At 47.6% G+C, this 25412-nt stretch overlaps 1 protein-coding gene across 1 annotated transcript in view; it reads right to left on the bottom strand.

Moving 5' to 3' along the window:
• Nucleotides 1-25412, bottom strand: part of NPHP4 (nephrocystin 4) — a 1007060-nt gene that overhangs the window by 536562 nt on the left and 445086 nt on the right. The gene's annotated exons all lie outside the window — the stretch shown is intronic.

Here is a 25412-nt window from a genome sequence, read left to right as displayed (position 1 = left end):
CCTTCAGGAGACCTGGGCGAGGGCCGCTCAGGCCAGGAGAGGGTTTGAAGTATTTGAAATCCCTGCCAAATGGGCTGGGAGGGGGAGGCCATCTGGTGGCTTGGCAATCTGGATTGCGAGTCACACTGGGTGCCAGGCGGAGCAGGTTCGTACGTGTTCGCAGGACATCCAGTGTGTGCGGCTCACTTGGCCTGGCAAAACCTCGTGGGCCATTGTCAACGTCTACTCGCGCCCGGTGGCCTCGCCAAGTGAATCACCTACCCTGAATGATCTGGCTTCCTTCTTGGGCCAACTTCCGGGTGACTACAAGGTGGTACTTGGAGGAGACTTCAATTGCCACTTTGAACCTCTGGAAGGTCTACTCGATGGTGTCCTTACGGCCGAGGACGACCACTGGGGGGTTCCACCCTCTTCTTCTCCTCACCCTAAAGCCTGGTCCCCTCTAGCCTTACAGCTCATGTCCCTTACCCTGAATAGCGCGCTGAGGGCGTGTAATGGTCGTACCCCTTCCGATACCCCCTCGGTGTGTACTTTCAACAGGAGGGGCCATGAGTCGAGGCTAGATTACATCATGGTGGACATTACACTTTGGCCCAAAGTGCTGGACTTTAGGGTAATTAAGAGGTCAGACAGCGACCACAACGCCCTTTGCCTAAATATCTTGTGCCCTCTGCCCCTGACGGACTCATCCCCAGTTGGCCAAGGGGTTGATATGGGGGATTTGCTCCTGACCACAAACAGGCGCCGGGTTAAGTGGGGAAAGCTGGTGAGGTCGGAAGAGTCCATCAAGAAATTATATGAGCTGGCACTCCCAAGCTTCATGGAGGTGGATGCTCTCCTGAATGAACCAAGAACCCCCGATTACTGCGAGAAACTGGGAAATATTCACCAGGTTCTAGTGAGGGACTTGGCCGAGGTATTCCATCCGGAGGTCCCAATCCGAAAGAAAAGGACCCCTGTCCCCACCTGGTACACCCCAGATTGCAGGGCAGCAAAATATGAGCTCATTGCAGCCATAAAAGAGGGGTCAGACAAGGCCAAAGTACGTGACCTAAGGAAGTACCATAAATCAGTGCTGGCGGCTGCAAGGACCGAGTGGGACTGGAAGCATTGGCAGGACCTCTACGATGCCCTCAAATTTAGGGACTCCCGGAAATTTTGGGCCCTTGTAAATAATGGGTCAAGGGAACTCAGTAAAGCGATTGAGTCTAACATAGCCCCCGCGGTCTGGGAGGCCCACTTTGGGGCTCTTTACCAAGATACTAGTTCCTGCCCGGCCGCAGAGCTGCAACTGCCCTTGGGTTCTCAGGAGTTCGGAATGGAACTATCCCTGGGGGAAGTGGAGCTTGCTCTAGAACGCCTAGCAGTGGGGAAGGCGCCAGGCCTGGATAGGTTACCCGGGGATCTATTTAGGCACCACCCGGATATCTGGGGCCCATACCTTCTTGTTCTGTTTAATGCCATTCTCGGAGGTATGGCGATCCCTGGGTCGTGGCTGGGGGCAGAGATTGTGCCCATCCATAAGAAGGGTTCTACTCTGCTCCCTTCCAATTACAGGCCTATAAGCCTTATAGATGCGCCCCAAAAGCTTTTCGCGCGCCTCATCTTGGACCATCTCCTAGACTGGGTCGAGGTCAATGACATCTTGAGCCCCCTTCAGGCTGGCTTCAGGAAGAACACGTCGACCATGGACCAAATCTTTCGCCTCCTTCTCCTGTACTGGAAGACGGTCACGCTAGAGGGAGGTCGATTGTACATGGTCTTCGTGGACCTGAGGTCAGCCTTCGACCTCGTCCCGAGGGGGAAGTTATGGGAGGTTCTGCAGAAGCTAGGAGTTCCCCCCCACCTCCTTAGAATCATCATTAGGCTGCATGAGAACAACTTTGCGGTAGTGAGGTGTGGGAGGGATGGCAAGCCCTCGGGTAAATTCCCGGTCCGCCGAGGTGTCAGACAGGGCTGTGTCCTTGCTCCGACACTGTTCTGTCTGTACATTAACAGCGTCATTCAACACCTTGACGCTGTCGGGGATAATTACGCCCCGGTTTTGGCAGGAAGGAGGGTTCCGGCAATAATGTTTGCCGATGATACCCTCCTTCTTTCCAAATCCCCTATGGGGATCCAGAGGATCGTGGATGGTTTTGGTCACTTCTGTTGTCAACATGGGTTGGAGGTGAACACGGAAAAAACTAAGTTCATGATCTTCAACCCTCCGACCAGGACCAGACCCAATCCAAAACTGGGGGAAACTAGTCTGGAAAGGGTTTCTACCTTCATATATCTGGGGGTTTCACTCCAAGAAAATCTGACATGGGATTCCCAGGTGGCAAGATCTAGGTTGAAACTCTCCCAGCTATCGGGCGCACTCCTGAGGGTATCCAATAAGTCCACCTTTAAGCCTGTCAGTCCGGCCCTGGAAATGTACAGGACCCAGGCGAAGGCAGCTGCCTTGTATGGCAGTGAGCTGTGGGGCCATAAAGCTGGGAAGGTCATGGCAGGGGTGGAAAACTGTTTCCTCAGACGTCTTCTAGCTCTCCCGCAAGGCACACCACTCCTCCCCCTAAGACTTGACCTGGGCCTTCCGTCAATCGCAGAGGATCTGCGGTCGAAACCGGTGAAGTACTGGCATCGGTTATGGTCCACTGAGGAACTGCATCATTATAGGCAGGACCTTATACACGTCATGAGGCTGGATGTTAATGGTAAGATCCCTTGGCTGGCATTCATCAAGTCGGAATGTTCCAGCCTGAATTTGCCAGACCTATGGGATGACCCAGCTCAGGGTTGTAGAAGGATTTCGCGCAAAACCCTGGCACAGCTCTATAAGAACAAAACCCTCGCTGATATGGACAATGCCTATGACAGTGGCACCCTGACGGGACGTTTTATAGTATCCAAAAATTCTTATGTTTTTGAACCTTTTATGGATTTTATTTATCCTCTTTTGGCGAGGAAATTGTTCCTGCAATGGAGGTTTGGTACGCTCCCTACTAAAGTTTTTACCCATAAATGGTTGCAAGGGGGTGACAAGCTTTGTCCTTGCTGCAAAGTTACTGATGAGGACGACTTGCACATAATGTTCTGTTGCCATGTCTATCGGAGCCCGAGGAGGCGATGGCTAGCCCCGCTATGTCGGAACCTGGGCTTCAGGAACTATTTACAGGCCTACAGGGTTATGAAAACTAATACCCTGGGCCACATTGTGTTTGCGGCTTCCAAATTTTTAATGGCAGCATGGATAATAAGGAAGAAAATGTCTGGTTAACTTATATTACCTTGTATTTTCTAACGTTGCAGGTCCAGTTGGCTTTTATTGTATATATTGTGTTTTATTCATGTATTTTTACTGCATCTTTTATGGCCCATGTGGCCGAAATAAAGAATTTTTGGAATTAAAAATATAGGTAGAGAGTGGGTGGGGCTTCATGTCCATACTCCAATAGAGGATGCCTCACAGCAGCGCATGCACTGCCCAGGCTCAACCTAAAAAGCCTTTGTTCGCCAGCACGAGTGGTCATGCATCAATTACGGCAGACTGGTGGTGACACCAAACTTAATCATCTCACTGGTTTAGTGAGTGTAAGATGTGGCGGGTATGTTTGGGATGCTGGAGTTGCAGTGTTTATAAGCCCTAAGTGGATTGGAAGAGCAGAGTTTGAAGACCATGCCACAACTTAAGAAAGTCTTTCTCCAGTCTTAACTGAAAGGAAGAATGTGTCATAGTAGACATACTATTTTGAAGAAAGATAGACAGATCTACTCCTGTATTGAGAGATCAGACAATGAGACAGTTCTGCATAGCACATCTGTGGCTTCTGGGTAGTTTAAAAGGATGTAATATCTTGGGGAGGTAAAATTGGGGTATTCGATGCAGAGCTTTGTGAACCAGGATCAGTCAGGCATTTTCTCCTTAGAGACCCAAAATAAGGTTTTAGGAAACAGCGCAATATAATCATGGTAACACAGCTCGAACAGGACTTTTTGGAGACTTTTTCACAAGGAAGGGGTAACGGGGGAAATCCATAATGCTGTTGTAGATGATGAAGTACAATTCAGATTACTGACGGATCTTTTATCAAACTGTGTTACATTCTAACAATCGACTGATGGTACCTGCTCAGTTGCTGGCAACTGGAAGAAAGCTTTCGGCTTTACGTTTGTTTTCGGAATAGAAACCCCAGTTTGCCACTTAATCTGCCCATTTTAATGAGTTTATACATGAAATTGTTTACCTACTGGACAAGGTGACTTGGTAACCTTGAATTTTAACTATACAGTTATATGGTAAGATAAGCTACTGTTCATAAGCAAAAATGTGATAATGCAGCGAACAAAGGACACATTATATCCTTTTTCCAAATGCTGGCACTAAGAGCAGATCTTTGTAGAAAGACAGAAAACGGACGAAAAATTGTCGAACTGTTAAAGGAATATGAATTTAATTTGAATAAAAGTTGAAATTGTCTTGAAGCAACAGAAAAGTTATCTTGGGTATAAGTAAGCAAAAGTCACCCAAAGTACAGCTCCACTCCTTTCCATTTGCTCACACTGGAGACAACAGGTCATCTTGCTCACTAATTAAGCTTTATGATAGATGCAGAATGCAAACAATTAGGAGTCTTGAGAAATGACACAGCAACATTGATGTAATTACATCAAAGTTCTATGAGGGAAAAATAAATTACACCTATAGAAAAATATGTCCAAAGAAAGAACAAAATTTGCAGTAAGAACCAATGACTTTAAGCCTACCTGTGTTTTGTCAAGAGCTCAGTGAAACTAAACTGCCATACTCAACTGTGTACCTAACAGTACGAAGCATATAGCAACCAATACACTATAAACCTGCCAAGCGTCCTGAAGTCATTCTTCTGAGTAATTTACCAGCCACACTCTTCTTGCTCAGCAGCTAGTGTGCAACTCGACAGCAGATCCTCCTTTATCCATTAGGCATAACCGGGCGAAGGTTGAAGGTCCAGAGGAAATACCCGGGCGAGTGCCACAGTTTTATAGCCAAAGCCTAGAATTAGTAGCCACATTACAACCACCCAAGCAAGGAAGAGGATGAAGACCATAAGAGTAACTTGGTTTCAATACTAAAACAACAACACTCCATAAACCAGAGCCCCTGGCAGGTGAACTTCCAAGGGCAAGAGGTACAGAAACTAAAGATACTAATACAGAGAGAGCTACAGCAACCAAGAGAGAGGGAAATAAATAGGATGAGGAGCAATAAAGAGAGGAAAAGAAGAAAAAGTGACTAGGATTTGAACGGGAGAGCATCAGACCCAGCAGGGATTAAGGAGCAGAGTATATATATCAAGGAAGGAGTTCGAAAACCATGGGAACATAGAGAAGATAATTTATTTTTTGACTGGAGTGCATAAGAAAATCATCTTTCAATATAGTTAGGGAAGATCGATTCTAGAATGTAGATACATCTTAGTCCTGCTGAGAAAGTGAGCTTCAAGCGAGGTAATCCTGATGGATGGCTTTGAAGCATTTTGGAATAACTTCTTGAATTTGATGGATGCTGGTAGGAGGAAGAGAAAGTGCAGATCTCTGCAGAAAGATACGTTTTTCTGAAACCGCTGATTAAGCAAGTAGCTGGATGGAGAGCGGTCTTCAGTGAGTAAAAGGGGATTCCCCAATGTTATTTAGCAATACATTTCCAATGTCAATGTGGGATATTAATAATATTGCAGGCCTGGTTTTATTGAGAATTGTTTTAAGTTAATGGACAATGTGCAATTAGCAACAGTCATTGGGAGTACTCTTGGTAACCTAGTTCTTGAAGAAGAGGGCAGAGTCCACATGAAAATATAGAATATGATAAAGGAATAAAAGAATCACTACTTACTGTCAGCAGTGTTCTTTCTGATGAACATGAAAGCTCCTGCAGAATCCTAAAAACATATATTACCCAGTCCAGACAACATATTAGAATTGATTTTTTTTTTGAAGCAGGGCCGACTCAACGGCCTACATTTTCCACACTGCCACAAAGGCAAAGTACACAGCAGATGGCACCAAAAGAAAGAAAAAAGAAAAAAAAGAACCAACAGGAAATAACCCTAAAGAGGTGAGGAGAGAGCAACATAAGTAATCTGCCAAAGCTACCATAGCCATCAGAAAGAATGCTACCAATGCTAAGTAAATAGCTTTCTGAAGGATACTTGCTTCTGCAGATTACTTAAATGTCACTCCTATAGGAGCGTCAAAGAAGGAGGCTGATTTTGCCCTTGAGACACAAGAGAATAATGTCTTGCAAAAAAGTGCACAGAAGATTCCGTGCAGCATTTTCAAATATAGGAACCGAAATGCCTCTACCAGGCTAGACTAGAAGTTGCAGCCTTTCTGCTGGTAGAATGTGCCCTAAATCTCTCAGGTATGGACTTGCCTTCCAGTTCACAATAATGTTTACCATTTAAGGATAAGCACTTATAAATGGTATATTTCTGCCATACCTTCCCTGAGCAGAGAACCCTGAAAACCCACTGGCAGGTTATTATCTACCTGAAGGTCTGTGTGCTTGTAAAGACTGAGCGCCCGTCAAGGCACTCTTCCTCTATTGAAGGATCAGATGGTTGAATATAAGAGTGAAAATAACCTCGGAAACCAAACATGCTATCACCTCCTTGGAAAGAAAGAGAGCTTGACTCTAAGAATTACTTTATCCTTGTGAAAAAACAATGAAAGCAGGTTAAGCCAAAGGGTCCTGAAGCTCACTTACCCACCTGGCGGGTGTAACTATGAGGAGCAAGAAGTTTTCATTTGAAGCCACAAGAATGCAAACAAATGACGGACTAAACCATAAGAAGTGTCAGCACCAAGTTAACTGAAAGGGCGCAGTGGAGAATGTATTCCCTAGACCCCTTCAAACATTGATGGGTGACAGGCACACTAAAAAGGGAATCTTCATCACGTGTTTTAAGGGCAAGATAACATATTGGCTATATAACACTTTACAGTACGAATGCACATCCTGTTCTCCACTAGGGGTACAGTGAACTGCAAAATTAGCGAGAGCTCAGATGTAGTTGGTTCAGTAGTTTACAAGGACACCAGGAACCACTTATAGCACAGCTACTGGAATGTAATAAACCTTTGTTAGAGGGATGCCCTACCCGATAGCAGGACATCCAAGACCACCACAGGGACATCATAAGACAGCAGCTAACCACTTAAGTCATATGCACACAAGCTGAGATCTGCCAGGCTGTGATGAAGAACCTCAACTTGACCCTGTGCAAGGAAGTCCTTTTAAAGAAGAAGGTGCTAGGGAAGGGAGTAAGAAAGATCCAGTAACACAGCTGACTGGCTCAGTGGAGTGATATAAATATCACTGCAGACTAACGTCCTACTTTCTGAAGGACTGGCTAGTGAAGAGGGGTCGTTGGAAAGGCAGAAGAGGATATTGCCTGGAAGAGGCACAGAGAGGGCATCCTGCTGACATTATCTGCTATCAAATTCTCCTGCCCAAGCCCACGACATGCTGATAACCCAATTTCTCTGTCTATGGCCCAGTGCTAGTGTTCCATAGCTTCTTATGAAAGAGGGAGATAACCCACTCCTCCTTGTTTTGTAAGAATGCGTGGAGGTCTATCTGCATATCGATACCAAAGTCTCTTTTCCTTAAAGATGAGGAAGAAAGACAGTCGTGATCCTTTTCATCCCTCAAAGATCTAGGATGTTAATGTACAACATACAGTCCTCACTGGCCAACAGAACAATGAAGATCAAATGACCTGGATGAGCGTCCTGCAAGGATGCATCTATCACTGCTGATACCTTTGGCCAAAGAAGTGGGAAGGGCTCTCCCTTGAACAGATTGTATGAAACAGTCCACCATGCCAGAAACTTAAGTAGGAAGGGTTTCAACTGAAAGTAGTAAAATTGGCCCCCGCTGTCAGCGATAAACCCACTGTAGATCTTTCATATCCAAACAAACCTAGAGAGCTATATATATGCATGCAGTTATTAAGGTGAACAGCCCAAAAACTGAACTTGTCAGCTGAAAAGGATCTGTAGAGAATATCTCTACGATCTCCTACGTGGTGAATAAACTGCCCTCGGGTGGGAACCACTACATCTGGCATGAATCCAGGAAGGCCTTAGAAATTGGATGTGTACGATTTATCAAGATTTGGCTACATTGGTGTGGCTGACTCTTGTACTACTCCTGGCACTCAATATATAGACCATCTTACTCAAGGAATTAAAGAGCAAATCTTTGTAAACCAGGACTAATGTGTTTCACACATATAAAACAGGATTTCTTCTGATTTATGGAAAACACAAGACTGAATAAAAGGGAGACAAATAAGAGACAGATTATCCAACAGAGCTTGTGATAAGTCAACCTTCAGCATCCAGTTACTTAAGTGTGGGAAGAAGCGAATGATATATCTACTACCACCACCATCCGTTTTTTAATATTTGAAAGGTTAGGTCAAAGAGAAGAACTACAAATTCCGGCACTTTCAACCAATGAACTTACCATACTGCTTTCCCACATTCGAAACTCTGTTCCCCATGTGTAGGTGGACCTAATGTACATGATAGGAACAGACCAAAACTGTTACTATATTAAGACCTCATTGACACCACACTGATTTCACATGGTCCAAGTTTTAACCAGTTCATGCTGTGGACGAATGCACACACAAGTGGGGTACCGTTTTTTATCAAGAGATGTGTTGAAAAACTTTTGTTGATCGCCTTAAATTCCATAACTTTGCCACACAGAAATGTGAGGAAAATCTGTGATTTTAGTCAAAGTTTGATATTTGCAAGGCATTCTAGGCAAGAAACAGTGGTGGGATTCATGTGAGCCACACCATCCTAGACTTCCCTGGATGTCTAGCTTAAAATAATGTCCACGCATGAAGATTTTCCTGGGCAGCAGTTGAACAGGGGCCCAAATACCACAGCTACCAACATCACTAGAAAGATTAAAATTGCAAAGGAAAATCTTGATATTTTCTTGTTGTGTTGGGAGGCCTTTCTTTTCATGGATGATAAGCCTGCCAACACAACAGGGGTACCGTTTTAATCAGCAGAACTGTGGGAATTTAGAATAATAGAACATTTAGTATCTATTAAATTCCCTAGCAGCTCTTCAACACTCTTTTGTCACTCTGAAGTGGGTCTGGATTATGTAAAAGATAATATAAATATTGCCCCATTGATTTTATTGGGGAAAATCTGAACTTCAGAGAACTTATCATTCTCAAAGAGTATCCTTAGAGACTGTATGAATCTTGATAATGCAATGTCGCTCCCCTGGTTTCGTTACGTCAAAGATACTTTTTATGAAATAGGATTGGAAAATTATTATGACAATCCCGATGGTATCCAATCGCACATGAAACAGGTCATAAAAAATGCATATTATACTGAATTATGCATGTCTACCAGATCGTGCGTTTCTAAGTCAACAGCAATTTTATTTGTCTTTTACTCAATGTGTTCAATCGCATTTCCTTATGACTAGATTTCGCCTTTGCACATTGCATTTTCTTGTGGCTTTCCCCAAACAGGCAGGTTGGTGTGAGAGACAGCCTCCTGTTCTTGTAATAATCTAGCCTATCAGAGCACAATGCACTTTTTGCTCTTTTGCACACTTTATAAAGACCCAAAGGCACATTTCATCAAGCCCATTTTAAAGGAAATCCGTCCCTGTTCCTACCAGGAGGGTTTTAATTACTTGTGGTCACTGTCCACTGCTGCCATCTGCAGCACTGTGATCAACTTCATTAGAATCACATTTCTAATAAAGAAACGCTGTGAATCTTAAAACGAATTCAAGTTTTTAATGATTTTAGGGGTTTTAATATTTAGTATTTAGTATAAATGTGTTGTAGGGTTTTAAATTCTTAGAATCTGTGCTGAGGTAATATGACTTAGGAAAAGATAATATGTGTACTGTATATTTTAATCTCTGCACTAAAACTTTTTTATGTATATTTTTGTTTTATTATTTGAAGAATGTATGCAAACTTTCATGATTCAATTGAGTCAAATAAAGTTATTTGAACTGAACTATTACATTTCAATTGATTTTTGGCTTCCAAATGTAAGCTAGTGTGCAAGAAAAACAAGTAACTTACCTTTGGTGATGCACTTTCAGGTGGATACTCTTACTAAACGCAGATTCCTTACCATTATATTATTGCCAGGTGCTAGCCTAGATCGGGAAGTTATTACAGAAGTGGCTATGCATGCCACTAGGTGGCATCAAGTTGCTCCGCGTCAACTTTGTTCTGTGCCCAAAGTTGTGGAAATAAAGGAACTGAGCATGCAGGGTTGGCGCCTACATGCGACTGCTTCATCACTGGCCAGGTAGAATGAGGCTGGCACAGAGCTACACTACACCACCTAGGGGCACACAGGAGCACTGCTGTAAAACCTTCTGGATCAAGTCTGACACCTGGGAAATATTCTAAAGGAGAGGAATCTGCAATTAGAAATTTCCCTCAGAAAAAGCACATTTTGCAAACACCTCTCTGAATCATATGATATAATGAGGAACCCCCAAACTCAGAGTCATACAAATAATCATTATTCCTAAACTCAGATTAATGGGCACGTTGCAAAAATACTGAGCTTTCTTTCTTACCCATTTTGCATTCATTAGATTTTACCTTAAAAATTGATGATGACCTGAACACAATAAAAAGTCATCATAAGATGCAGCTCAGTTGAAGGCTCTCAGAATCCTGTGCTTTTTGAACAAGCAATAAACACTATATATCCCTACAACCTGAAGAGTCTGACAGGCATCATATTAGGTTACGGTTGTAAATCTGCATTTCGTGCAAAATATTACAAATGAAAATGACGTCATCAACGTTTATTTTTCATACTTACTTTGATTGGTTAATGATTTAGGAAAACCATGAGAAATCTACACAAATTACCCTGTGCAGAATTAGCACAGCAAACCTTTTGTTGATGCCATTTTTAGAAAAAAACGTTGTACTTTCTTGAAAAAGCAAAACTTCAACATTTTACAGCATTACGGGTAGTTTCTCCGTTGGAGAAAACAAACTATCTCAGGCAATGGCCCGAGGAGGGAACAAGAGGCAGTAAGGTGCTGGGAGACTGTCAGCCTCCACTCAGAAATATTAATCACAATAGAGACCGCTCCCAGAAAGTGACCAAATTAAATCAAAGTGATGTGCCTAGTGATAGTGGGGCATCTCACAAAAAGTGATGGACTGGCATCACACACCACCAGGTGTCATTCTTCATCATCTGCCAGTCCTCGCCCTCCAAACCGCGTTTGGTGGTGGGCGGGCATGCACCTTGAGACAGGAATGCACTTCTAAAGTGAGTGGGGGCCCAAAACAAAGAAAGGGAATTTAAAAAGCCATCACAGTGCACCCAAAATAACTTTATTCAAAAGGGAGACTGTGTGGGGTTAAAATGAAAAGTGCGGTGAATAAGGATCCAATCATCCCGTCGCCGCTGTGAAGTTATTTAAAAATAGGTCAACATGTTTCTGCCTGATGTCCCAGTGGGTACCAGAATAGGGGGGGGGTCGGGGCTCCGATCTTACCAAACGTTGTTGGTAATACCACTCTGGGGGTGTGATCACTAATCACTCTCCACTGGCTGGGTCCATTGACCCTTCAAAACAAGATGTCTTGCCCCATGGGGTGGGGGGGGATGGGGTTCTGAGAGTCCCCGTGGTCACACTGTGTGATTTCAGGAACTGTCTCCGTCCGATCACCTATAGTATGCGTCTCTCCACCTCGCCGGTGGCTCCATGAACTAATGAAGTACGCACAGCTTTGGCTCTGGTGGATTGAGCCCTCAGGGGGTTGCTTTTCGGTTAATGCATAGCAGATCTTTATGCAGAGTGCAATTCATCTGGAGATGGTCCATTTTTTAACTGCTTTCCCCTGCTTCACTTCAGTAAACCCAACAAAGATCTGTTCGTCCACCTGGTGTTCTTTGGTGCGATTTACATAGAACGGCAACGCTCTTTTGGGGTCCAAGCGGATAAGTCTCTCCTCCTCCTTGGAGGGGTGAGGCGGAGCAAAGAAGGTCGGCGGCGTGATGCTTTGGTCAACGTGCAAAGGTATCGTCATCTTTGGCAGAAAAGAGGCACGGATTTGGAGAACCAGTTTGTCTGGGAAAAAACTGGTGTATGGAGGGTGAGCAGGAAGAGCCAGTAGCTTGCTGACCTTCCTGGCCAATGCGAGGCCCCCAAGAAGACTGTCTTCATTATCAGAAGTCTTATAGAGCAGCTATGCATGGGTTCAAAAGGGGAATGCATCAAGTAGGTTAAAACCATAGGGGAATAATGAAAGGTGAGGGAGGAAACATGCTGAAGACCTTTCAGGAAATATGTCACAACGGGTGACTTAAACAGAGAGGGTTGAAGCCAGATGGCAGATATTGCTCCATAACTATGCCCAGAATAAGTCCTTGCTGTGCTAAAGACAAAACAAACAGCACCACTTCAGATAAGGGTGCAGAAAGAGGGTCACTATGTTTTCCAGAGCACCGAGCACAAACGTGTCCAATAGCAGGCATATTTTGTTTTTTGTTGATGGATGCCTGGCTGCCAAGATGACCTCACAGATTACAGGAGGGAGATCAAAGACACACTGTTAGAGCAGGCAGACCCTGAAGCAGAGGTCAGACCCGGGACCAGGGTTCAATTCCCGACGCGGCATGGTCTTGAGCTCAAATGTCCACGGACTCGATAATTCTCGCTTCGGTGCCTGACCTAATCATGGGTTCACACTCTGCAACTCTGGGCATTAAGCTTGCTTAATCTCCACAACGGCCCCCCCGCAGCGGGATGCCTGGCTTTCACCTTGGGGATGCCCTGTAGGGGCTATCTCACAGGGAAAAGCCAGGACGGGTTCCCAAGGCAAGCGCCAAAATACCTCCCCGGTGATTCGAGCGCTATATAAGAACATACCAAAACTACTGCCACTCAACCTCCACGCATGAAGGCGGAGCATGCAAATGTTATATTATAGGACCCGGTCCTGTTGCTGCGACAGGAGATCCTCTAGATGAGGCAGCCTGATTGGAGAACCGATGCTCATGCTCAGGAATTCAAAACACCATAGTCTTCGTGCCCAATCTGGAGTCACTAAGATAACTTGGGCCCGGTCCATTTTGATTGGCTTCAGATCTCGAGGCAGGAGTAGTATTAGTGGAAAGGCATGCAGGCATCTCGAGTCTCACTTGAGACGAAATTCGTCTCCAACTGAACATCCCCTTGGAAACTCCAACGCACAGGAGTGCTGACATTGCGCGTTCTCCGTTGTGGCATACAGATGTAACCAACGTTCGCCCCAACCGCGGAAGATACCTTACACCATCTCCGAATTGAAACGTCATTCCTGATCCGCAAGACATTGATGGCTGAGCTAATTCTCCCTGGCATTCAAAAACCTGTCAGGTGTAGTACCAACAGGAAAATGTCCTGAAGTTCCAGCCATGTCCAGAGAAGCAGGGCCACCTGACATAGGGTCCAGGACCCCACTCAACCCTGCTTGTTGCAGTACCACATGGCCGTAATGTTGTTAATGAACACTTGAATCATCCCACCCTTGATGGACTGAGTGAAGGCTGTTAATGGCAAGCAAAATGCTCTCAACTCCAATAAGTTGATGAGAAGCTGAGACTCCGCCAGAGACCAGAGTTCTCTGATCTCCACCTCTACCAGAAGGTCACCCCAATCTAGGAGTGACACATCTGACACACTGTGATTTCTGGGTGGGAAAGGAGAGGGGTCTGCTGCTGACCCAATCATGGTTCTTCAGCCACTACTGCAGATCTTTTGCAGTGCCCCTCCAATATCTGGACCAAGTCAGAGAGATTCCCCGGATGCTGAACCTACTGGGACGTCAGGTCCCACTGCAGAGCCCGCATACACCACCGAGCATTCTTTACCAGCAGGATGCAGGAGGTCATGATGTCCAGCAGCTTCCGAATCAGTCTTGCAGAAATACAGCAAGGGGCTGAAACATCAGAATCGCAGCCCAAATATAATGGACGTGCAGCTCCGGAGGAAGGCATGGAACTACACTGTGTCCAGAATGACTCTGGTGAAGGAAAGCATCGGAGAGGGAGTCAGGTGTGACTTCTGCATGTTTATAGTTAACCCCAGTGAATGCAGAAGGTCCGCGTTAGTCTGGTGGAGGGTGGCGACTACATAGGGGTCCTCGCCCTCAACAGCCAGTTGTTAAGGTAGAAGAAGACTGAAACACCTCACATCCACAGATGAACTACAACCACCCAGATCAGTTTCGAATACACCTGAGGGGCGCTGGTGAGGTCAAAGGGGAGCACACCGTACAGAAAATGCTCATAGCCCGGTATGTAACTGTTACCACGGATTTTTTACAACGCATACCATTACAACGCATACCATTACAACGCAGGTCATTTTACAACTGATACCTTTACATCGCATTACACTACAACGCACATACTATTACAACGCATACCATTACATCGTAAGTATAATTATAGGTAAGTTTATCTTTTTTATAAACATTGGGTTTTGGGGTACAGGGTTATTTTTAGGTTTTAGGGTAGGGTTTGGGTTTTGGGGTACAGGGGTATTTTTAGGTTTTAGGGTTGGGTTTGGGTTATGGGGTACAGGGGTATTTTTAGGTTTAAGGGTTGGGTTTTGGGGTACAGGGGTATTTTTAGGTTTTAGGGTTGGGTTTTGGGGTACAGGGGTATTTTTAGGTTTTAGGGTTGGGTTTGGGTTTTGGGGTACAGGGGTATTTTTAGGTTTTAGGGTTGGGTTTGGGTTTTGGGGTACAGGGGTATTTTTAGGTTTTAGGGTTGGGTTTGGGTTATGGGGTACAGGGGTATTTTTAGGTTTTAGGGTTGGGTTTGGGTTTTGGGGTACAGGGGTATTTTTATGTTTTAGGGTTGGGTTTGGGTTTTGGGGTACAGGGGTATTTTTAGGTTTTAGGGTTGGGTTTGGGTTTTGGGGTACAGGGGTATTTTTAGGTTTTAGGGTTGGGTTTGGGTTTTGGGGTACAGGGGTATTTTAAGGTTTTAGGGTTGGGTTTGGGTTTTGGGGTACAGGGGTATTTTTAGGTTTTAGGGCTGGGTTTGGGTTTTGGGGTACAGGGGTATTTTTAGGTTTATGGGCTGGGTTTGGGTTTTGGGGTACAGGGGTATTTTTAGGTTTTAGTAGCGAGGTGTGGCTCACTGGTTAGAGGCGGCAGACCCGGAGGCTGAGAACGGCCCGGGACCAGGGTTCGATTCCCGACGCGGCAGGGTCGAGGACCAGGGTCAGCGGACTGATAATTCTCGCCTCGGTGCCCACTTTGGGCAGTGATCACACTCGGTAACTCTGGGCATTAAGCTTGCCTCATCGCTACAACGGCCCCCCACAGACGCCGGGGATGCCTGGCTTCACCTTGGAGATACCCAGCATGGGACCATCTCACAGGGAAAGCCAGGACGGGTTCCCCAGCGGTCATTCGCGCCAGGATACTCCGGTAGTAATTGAGCGCGCTACAAAACACCTTACATTTACATTTACATTTACATTTACATTTTAGGGCTGGGTTTGGGTTTTGGGGAACAGGGGTATTTTTAGCTTTTAGGGCTGGGTTTGGGTTTTGGAGTACAGGGGTATTTTTAGGTTTTAGGGTTGGGTTTGGGGTACAGGGGTATTTTTAGGTTTTAGGGTTGGGTTTGGGTTTTGGGGTACAGGGGTATTTTTAGGTTTTAGGGTTGGGTTTGGGTTATGGGGTACAGGGGTATTTTTAGGTTTTAGGGTTGGGTTTGGGTTTTGGGGTACAGGGGTATTTTTAGGTTTTAGGGCTGGGTTTGCGTTTTGGGGTAGAGGGGTATTTTTAACCTATTTTTACAAATTAAAAAATTAAAATTAATTTAATTAATAATTTTACTAAAATTATATTTAACAAATAAATAAATTAAATAATACATTAATAAATATAAACATATTTTAAAATTATATATTATTATTATATACTTACCTATACTTACGTTGTAATGGTATGCGTTGTAATAGTATGTGCGTTGTAGTGTTTTGCGTTGTAATGGTATACGTTGTAAAATGACCTGCGTTGTAAAAAATCTGTTGTAATGGTATGCGTGCTAAAAATACGCGTTGTAACATCATACATCCTCATAGCCCACTGTGAACTGCAGGTAAAGTCTATGGGTTGGCGGGACTGAGATGTGGAAATTTGCGTTTCCAAGTCCAACACTACCATCTAGTCCCCAGAGCAGACAGGACCTGAGCCAACATCAATATTTAGAATTTCTCTGTTTTGACGAAGTACTTGCGGAGGCGCTGATCTAGTACAAGATTGAGACAGATGTTCATCTTTGGCACTATGAAATAGTAGGAATAGCAACTACTGCCCGCTTCTGATGTCAGCACCCTCTTAATGGCTCCTTTGGCCAAACGAGCCCACACTTCCTGACACAGCAGACACAGTTGGCCCTCAATCAGCCAATCTGAGGACGGCGGCAGGGCAGACCAATGTAGAGCCCATATAATGACGAGACCCTACTGCATTAACCTTTATCCGGAATCTCTGCATAGCCTTAAAAAAGTTTTCCTTATATGCTATGGCAGGTTGTGGACGGTGACTGCAGGATCTCACAGTGTGCGTGTGAATATTGAGAACAGAGACATTTCGCATCTAAGAGCTAGGCTACTTGAGGAGGAGAACTTTTTGACAAGCCTGTCAAGATTGGAATTTATTTAAACTATGAAGAGGACTGAAAGGAATATTCCCTAGTCACATCCTCCTGAAAGACTATATAACACAAAATATAATTCCTGCGGAACAGTTTGGTTATTCAGGGTAAGGGTATACCACCCAGCAGATTATTTAGATGTGAGAAGTAAAGTAAGTTTTCTGCATTCTGTGTATATCACTCCTACAGGAACTATTTGCTTTAATTAAACACGGGTTGATCTCCATGAGAATAATCATTTGATGTGGGATTTAGTTTTCCTCTTTTTATATATTGCCATTTATCCCAGGAATCCAGTGGTGTAGTTAGACCTTTGGCCGCCGTTTGTGGTCCCTGCGCTTAGCGCCCCACAATGACCGCAGGTAAGAGCAGGGGCAGGGGAGGAATACCGGCGATCCCTGCGTTTGCTGCCTGTGACTGCTGCAGGTTAAAAGCGGGGGTTGGGTGGAGCAGGGGACGGCTGCCGTCCCCCAAAACTCGTGCCACCAGGGGCGAACCGTCTCCCACCCCCTTTGCTACACCACTGCAGGAATCAGATCTCGGGAACACTCATTTTATCTTAATTGAAGTAGTAAATAGCAAGTTAAATTGCAGCTCCCTAATAGCGTAAACTCCAGCTGTTTTCCATGCTGGTAATCTAACAGGATAGCATAGCACTACCTGGACATATCTGACTGTATCTCACTAGTTACATTTTGTAGGATGCAGACTTTGTTCATACCTTGTCAGGTTCCAAAGCCAGGATACTACCTGCTAACAGCTAAGCAGAGGAGGCTTAATCAACAAGACTCCATGGATAGGAATATGGAGATTGTAGAAGTTCCATAGGGATGACCTTTACTACCTTGATATGGCATGTGCAACAACCAGGTTGTACTACAGCCACCTCAAAGTCAGTACCACACGATATACGAGAGCCTTAATGTTAGGACAGGAACATTCCCTGCAAGATAAACGAACATGCACCTGGGCGACAAGTAGCAGGCAGCATGTGAAACTGGTATCCTGACTTTTATTTTGGCCCTGGCATTACACTAGCCTACAGTGTGCATAGACGTCTAGGCCAGACCCTGGAATGTGAGGCCCAGGACCAGCCTTGTGACCTGGATTGGAAACTGGTACCTGACTTTTATTTTGGCCCTGGCATCACACTAGGCTAGAGTGTGTGTAGAGGTCTCAGCCAGATCCTGACAATGCCAGGTACAGGACCAGTCATGTGACCTGCAAGGGAGCGCCATACACACCTTGATCTTATGCAATGGACTACTGTTCTTGGTACATCATGTCCAGCGGTTGTAGGAGCACACTGTGTTTTGTAAATGTATAGCCTGGCCACACCTTTTTCTCTGTCATTGAGAGTGTGGTCTACTAACCCTCTGGTGTAAATGTAGTTGTTATGTGGAATCTAGAATCGGTGCTGACATTCCATGGGTATGTCAAGTATGAATGTATGTGCGGTGCATGATAATCAACGTGTATGGAGGTAGGACTCTGAGTGTTGTATGAGTACTGGGGCCAGTAGGATCTATTTTGAATGCCTTTGGTTTAGCATGGCGCAAGTTGAAGGCTGAGGATGGCCTTCCCAGATAGTGGACGTGTATTGCCTGTATTCCTGTGGATAGAAGGTGGAGACACAGGCAACTTTAGAAATGCCATGAGCTCTGTGTTAGCAAAAAGCTACAAATGAAATATTGCTGACAGCTGCCATTGCTAGATGGTAGGTGTGAGATATAGGTCTTCATTTTCTGTTGTTCAAGGACAGGACGTTTCTAGGTAGGACCTGCCCTTTTGTTTGTCTTGGATTACTGCTTAAAGAAGGTTATAGCAGCAAGGTGCAAATAACTCACTTCATTGTGCCCACATTTTCGATACTTATGCTTCCTCATACTGGCTTCCTGTGGCCAAGATGAGTGCTTTTAAGTTTTTAAACCTGGATGCACCATCTTCAAAGCTCTTCGCTGCAATAGTCCAACCTTCATTTCTTCCAGGATCCAACGCTACATCCCTTCTCGAGACTTGCGACCCTACCACCTGAATCTGGTAGCGACGCCCTCTTTTAAATGCAAGAAGCATGGCGGCTTTAGATTTGCCACCCTGGCCCCACAATTTTGGAACTCCCAGTAGAATTGACGTTGGTGTCCTCCTATGCCCAGTTCAGGAAACTGCTTAAGACACGGATGTTTACTCAAGCATACAGTGACCTAATCTAGATGCTGCGGCTCCTCTCTCCCCACCGTCCTTAGCGCCATGAAACCGTCTGATGAACGTGCGCTCTATAAGTGGCTGTGGCTATAACATAACATAACATGCTTCAAGTGAGTCACACTGTGATGTGCTGTAAAAACCATCAATTTGAACAAAGTGCATCTAAAGAGCAACCTGAAAATGATATATGAAAGAGAACCAACACAAACTGGTACCGAGGCCTGAGACAGAAGACACACATCCCCTTTCTTCAAAATCGGTATAAAAGCGGGTTCCAAACTGTGGGATTGTGAGCGGTCTAGTAGTTGAGTGGGCGGAGTTAGTGGGCTGGGGGGAAGAGGAGGATCCAGGGGATGGGCTAGTCAGTTAGAGTAGTTCTGTTGTGTGAGTAGGGACGGAGACCTGAGAGCACCTGCTGAATAAAGCTCTTAGATACATAAAGAAGTAGTCTTTCGTTATTACGAGGAAGACACAACAACTGGCGACGAGGGTGGGATACACAGCTTGCTGTCCCTGAACCCGCAAATGACATTCGGTCCCGTTCCTAGAAATTGGTAAGGAAGTCGCTGTTGCGACGCAGGTGCCCCAAGAAGAATTGCCGCCCAGAGAAGAGAGGCCAGCAGTTCGTATCTGTTCCGTGATCGGGAGATCGCGTAGAGCCCCAGCGAAGAAGGGCAGTCGATCATTGGTGAAGTTTTGAATTTGGCGCCGGTACGCGCCTGAAGCGGTGAGAAGCTAAGAGGCCCGGCGTGGTATGAGGCCTACTGACAAGCTCTGAAGTCACCTAGTACCACAGTGCTACGAAATCGTAAGAAGTGTGAGATCAGGATGAATGCGTGGAAAAGTACTGAACAGATGAGATAGCCCGCCACGAGAGACCCTCACCCCAAAAGCGTGCAAAGTGACATGCGCGCGAAAAGCCGAAGTTTGAATTGCGGCCCAAGCGTACCTGGTGAAGCGGAGTGGCCGGCGAGAGACAAGCAGACGATTGGAGAGATCGTTGTGCCAGCAGTGTGGTGGCGACCGGTGAGTCCCTGTTGCAACGCATCGTGCGAGTGAAGAGTGCATGTTGTCGAACATCGCAGAGTGAAAACTGTCAGTCAAGCGGCCATTTTGAAGTCAGGCAAGACGGAAAGGACCTCCCTGGTCAATAGTGAAGCGGCCATCTTGGAGTCAGGCACCAGTGCGCGCCATTCAGTTAAAGAAATTCGAGCACAGTAATGATTGAATAACGGACTGTACCAAGAGTGCATCACCCCAAGAGGCAAGACAAAGAAGGACACGAGCATTTGTAGTGTTGCACAGAATTGCAGACATAAAGTGTCACGAGTACAGTGTACCAACGAGTCACATGAATGAGGTGACCCTGTTGCATGAAGACAAGCCTGAGACATTCCAAGCCACACGGTAATGAACTGATGAAAACATGAATAACATGAGATGATTGTTCAGCGTGAATAAGGGCATCACTTGAAACTGTGAACAGTGAATCACACGACTGCCCAGAGGCAGCGACAGAGTTCTTGAACAAGCACAAGACAATCCAAATGACCACACGTGGTCAAGAGAGATAGAGTGTTACAGGAAACAGGAACATTAGATAAATCATTCATCGTGTCAATGCACAATTCACCACAAAGAGAAGCCAAGCCAATCCTGGTGGGCATGACCCACCTGAGGCCCCCAGAGCCATTGACTCTGATAGCTGGTAAAAGTATGGGTCCACGGTGGCAGGAGTGGGTTGAAGACTTCGAGGACTACATCAAAGGGTCCAAGGTGACGGTGAATGAAGACCAGTTGATTGCATTGCGTAATTTAGTTGGAAAAGACATTAGCAAAGTAATAAAAGAACTGCCCCCGGCTGAAACCGGGACGTATGCCAAAGTTCGTGAAGCCTTAAACAAAAAGTTCCTGCACAAGCGTAATGTTGATTACGAGAGATACATGTTTCACCAGGCTCGACAGGACAAAGAGGAGCTGATGAGCACTTACTTAACACGACTGCGCCGACTATCACAATATTGCAATTTTGACACATTTTCCACTGAAGATGCCATACGGCTTCGAATGATTGACGGGTGTCAATCCGAAGCACTTAGAAGGAAGCTGTTAAAGAAAAGTCACAAACTTGATGGAATTGAGGAGATGACAAGGGTGCACGATCAGGCCGAGGAGCACGCCAAGAAGATGGAGTCAGGGTGTTGGACAGGCCCCAGGAAGGGCTCGCTCCCTCCCCACATGACAGGGCCCGGACACCGACCCTCCAGGTGCTACCCGCAGAAGCAACCCGCAACCCGTCCCCTACGGGACGCCTGCCCCCGGATATCTCTGTATCACTGGCCCGGGCCACCGTCAGCACCATTGCCCGGCCCGGCCGCCATCTTGGACACTGCACCATGAGGTCGCGTGGCCTCAGCTCGACCCTAACCCTGGGCCTGGCCAGGCCCCGACATCCCGGCACCACCATCCACCCAGGAGGTGAACGGACCACTTGGCAGGTCAATGGGAGAAAGAAGTGTCGATGGCTCTCCCCCGCCAGGTGCCGATCGCCCCCAGCCTCCCCGAGCACTGGCTCCACCCCCCTGCTGGGTGTCTGGACTCCCTCATCCCGGACCTCCCGACCTCCAAGTGCGAGGGTCCGGACATCAAAGGGCGCCAGACCTATAACTGGGGCAGCTCCAGAGCAGGAAGGCAGTTGTATCTTGGAGTCGAGAGACACCGTGAAGAACTCATCCTTGACGGACTGCTGGTGCTGCCGCAGCCCTGCCTTGTGAACTGTCGTCCTGCCTGCCGGCGCTGCCGCGGCCTTTTGCAACCTTCATCCTCGTGGGACCTGCTGGCGCTGCCGCGGCCCTTTGCAACCTTCATCCTCGTGGGGACCTGCTGGCGCTGCCGCGGCCCCTTGCAACTACCATCTTCGTCGGGACCTGCTGGCGCTGCCGCGGACCGTTGCTACCTACGACCACCTCGGGACCTGCTGGCGCTGCCGCTGCCCGTCCTTCCCGAATGCCGAGCTCGAGGATTGTGAGCTACCCACCGATTCATCTCAATACCCGATTGGTAACAAAGACTGTCCCGCTACCCCCTTTCCCTTCCAGAGACTAGAATTGAGAGGATCCTCGTGTCCTGATCTCATTGTACCGTACCACCGTACTTCAAGAATTGCATATAAAGAACGTTAACCTTATCCTTGTGTGGTGTCCATCTGTGGGGGGGGAAGTTACTTGTCTGTACGATCGCTGGAGACGGCCCTCACCGGAGGCCTCTCCTCTTGTCCTCGGCCGACCCTCCAGGTCCCCGTCTAACATTGGTGGCCAGCGGCGCGATCCGAACCAACGCGTAATCGTACAGAGAGTAACTCACCCCACGACTAAACCACAATGACGACCAAAGAGAGCGGATCTACAGAGAAATTCCAAATGGAAAAACTAGAAGAATACAGCCATCGAGAGCTAAAACAATTTTGTATGGAACTAGGCATTGCTACCACCGGTCTGAGCACGAAAGATGACTTTAAACACGCCCTAGAATCTTGGGCAGAAACGAATGCCGCCAGACCCCGGGACCAAAACATCGAAGCACCAGAGACAAGCACCACTCCGACCGAAGAAAGGAGAGCGGGTCTCTCCCGGGAAGAGATCCAAGAACGAGAAAAAAGCAGACTACACGAATTAGAGTTGGCACGGCTTAAGTTGGACGGAGAGCTGAAACTGGCGGAACAAAAGATAAACTTAGAACACTTACGGCTCCGAGAAGAGCGGGAAGAGAAGCAAAGACAGAGAGAACTCGAAGAAAAAAGACTGGCATACGAACACGAGCGCAAGCTAGCATAGATAGAAATGCGGAAACAGAACAAAGACCTAGGGGTGCCCGAGCATCCGCGCACCCCAGGAGCTACAGAACCAAAGGTCCACATCCCCAAAGATGTCGTCCGAGAACATTATCGGAACGACGACATACAACAGTGGTTCAAGGCCTACGAGATCGCCATGACCTCCCACCGGATCGATCGAAGTGACTGGGGAGCCGGTCTATGGGGGAGGTTCGTCAATGAAGGCCGCGATGCCCTGCTACAGCTCCCGGACCATCAAATGACGTCCTATGACCACATGAAGGCCGCCCTCCTCACTCGATATGGGCTTACGCCCGAAATGTACCGCCAGAGGCTCCGCGACTGCACCCGGATCCCGGGTACAACTTGGGTAGAATATGTGAACTATTTCAGCCGAGCCTTCGAGGGATAGATCAAGGGTAGCCACGTAACAACCTACGAGCAGCTCTTCAACCTCATTGTGTGGGAGCACCTCTCCAACAACTGCTTCGTCGATCTCAGGCAGCACCTCCTCGACAGTAAATTGACTGAACCACGGCAGCTCGCCGCTGAGGCTGACCGATGGGAAAGCACCCGAGTTGCCCGGAGCGGGCCAAACGAGCAGAACAGAACCAACCAGGGTCATCATCGTCCCCGAGGAGGAGGAGGCCAGGGCCGGGGCAGAGACGCCGTCCCGGCCGCGCCCGCTAACAACACCCCGCCCCCGGCCGGCCGGGGCAATCCCCCAATGCGCCCAGGGTTCCGAGCCAATGTTACTTGCCACCGATGCCAGCGAGTCGGCCACTATGCCAGTGACCCGAACTGCCCAAAGAACCAGACTCCCGGGCCCCGCCAGGTAGCTGCCGCCGCGCTAGGAGAAGAGCAAATCTCCGAAGAGCATGAAGAATACGAGCAGGAGCAACCCGAGTGGGAACCTGCCGCCATGGTCCTGGCTTGCCTAGGGGGAAGAGACATGATCCCGCGTGCTCCCCTACCCGCCAACACCAGGAAATACAGCCAGTGGGTGAACATAAATGGGCGCAAGGCCGAAGCCCTGCGTGACACGGGGGCCAGTGTGACGGCCGTCCGCTGTCACCTGGTGACCCCAGAACAAATCCTGCCAAACGTGCTTTGCCCCGTCCGATCGGCCGACAATTCTGAGAGCCTGTGTCGGATGGCCTGCGTCCCCTTCGAATGGGGGGGGAGTGTCCGGTATGCTGAAAGTGACTGTCCGCGATGATGCCCCCGTGGACTGCCTCCTGGGGAACGATCATGAGAGTTCCCCGTGGGCGGCCGTTGAAAGAAGAGAACACCTGGGGATGTTGGGCCTCCCGGACTGGGCGTGCGTAACAACCCGGTCCATGGCCGCCCGCACCATCCCCAGACCTGAAGAACCCGAATGGCCAGCACCTCCGCCCTCGGTCGCTCCAGCGGAAGACACCGTCCATACCGACCCCCCGGAAACAACCCAAGAAGGGCCCGCTCAGCCCCAAGACCTTCCAGATCTGGCTCAGTGGCGTCAAGAAGGGGGATCCACCCAGGAGCAATTCCGGCAAGAGCAAAAAACCTGTCCCTCCCTTGAGGGACTGCGACAGCAAGCACTCGCCCAGAGCGCGGGAGACACCGCCGGGGCCCACTGGATCTATTGGGACAATGACCTGAAGTACAGCGAACAAAGAATCGCGGAGTTGGGAGCCAGTCGAGTGTTGGTGGTGCCCCTCCGCTTCAGAGACTTCCTTTTGAACTTGGCACATGATGTCCCCCTGGCTGGACACTTGGGGCAAGAGAAAACATACAACCGCCTGGTGACCCACTTTTACTGGCCAAAAATGAGAAATGACGTCGTCAACCACTGCCGGACATGCCCTACCTGCCAGGCCAGAGGGAAGAGCGGCCGCAAACTCAAGGCACCCCTGCAACCATTCCCCGTTGTTACCACCCCGTTCGAAAGGGTGGGAATAGACATTGTGGGGCCCCTGGACCCCCGAACAGCACAAGGACATCAATTCATCCTGGTCTTGGTGGACCACGCCACCCGCTATCCCGAGGCCATTCCCCTTCGAACTGTAACAGCACCAGTGGTAGGCCGAGCCTTAATGGGGATCTTCTCTCGAGTGGGCTTCCCCCGGGAGGTCGTCAGCGACAGGGGCACGAACTTCATTTCAAAATATATGAAATCCCTCTGGCAGCAGTGCGGAGTCACCTACCGATTCACAACCCCCTATCACCCGCAAGGAAACGGACTGGTTGAGCGGTTCAACCGCACTCTCAAGGGGATGATCATGGCGTTGGAAGAACCCCTACGCCGCCAGTGGGACGTGCTGCTCCTGTGCCTCCTCTTCGCCTATCGAGAAGTCCCCCAGAAGTCCCTCGGCTTCAGCCCCTTCGAACTCCTGTACGGACACCCCGTTCGAGGGCCCCTCAGCCTAGTTAAAGAAGAATGGGAAATGGCCCCCCTGAAGACCCCTCCAGACGTCTACAAGTACCTCCTGACCCTCCGCAATCAGACCAGACGATTCAGAGAGATCGCCAAAGCCAATCTTGAGGCCAGTCAGGAGGACATGAAGAAATGGTACGATCAACATGCCTCCTCCATCGAGTTCGAGCCTGGTCAGCAAGTATGGGTGATGTCCCCCATCGAACCTTGTGCCTTGCAGGACAAATGGAC

This window comes from Lissotriton vulgaris, chromosome 5 (assembly GCF_964263255.1).
Source record: "Lissotriton vulgaris chromosome 5, aLisVul1.2, whole genome shotgun sequence".
NCBI classification, from domain to species: Eukaryota; Metazoa; Chordata; class Amphibia; order Caudata; family Salamandridae; genus Lissotriton; species Lissotriton vulgaris.
The sequence above is the reverse complement of the archived record's forward strand: the minus strand, read 5'-3'. Positions and strand labels throughout refer to the sequence as shown.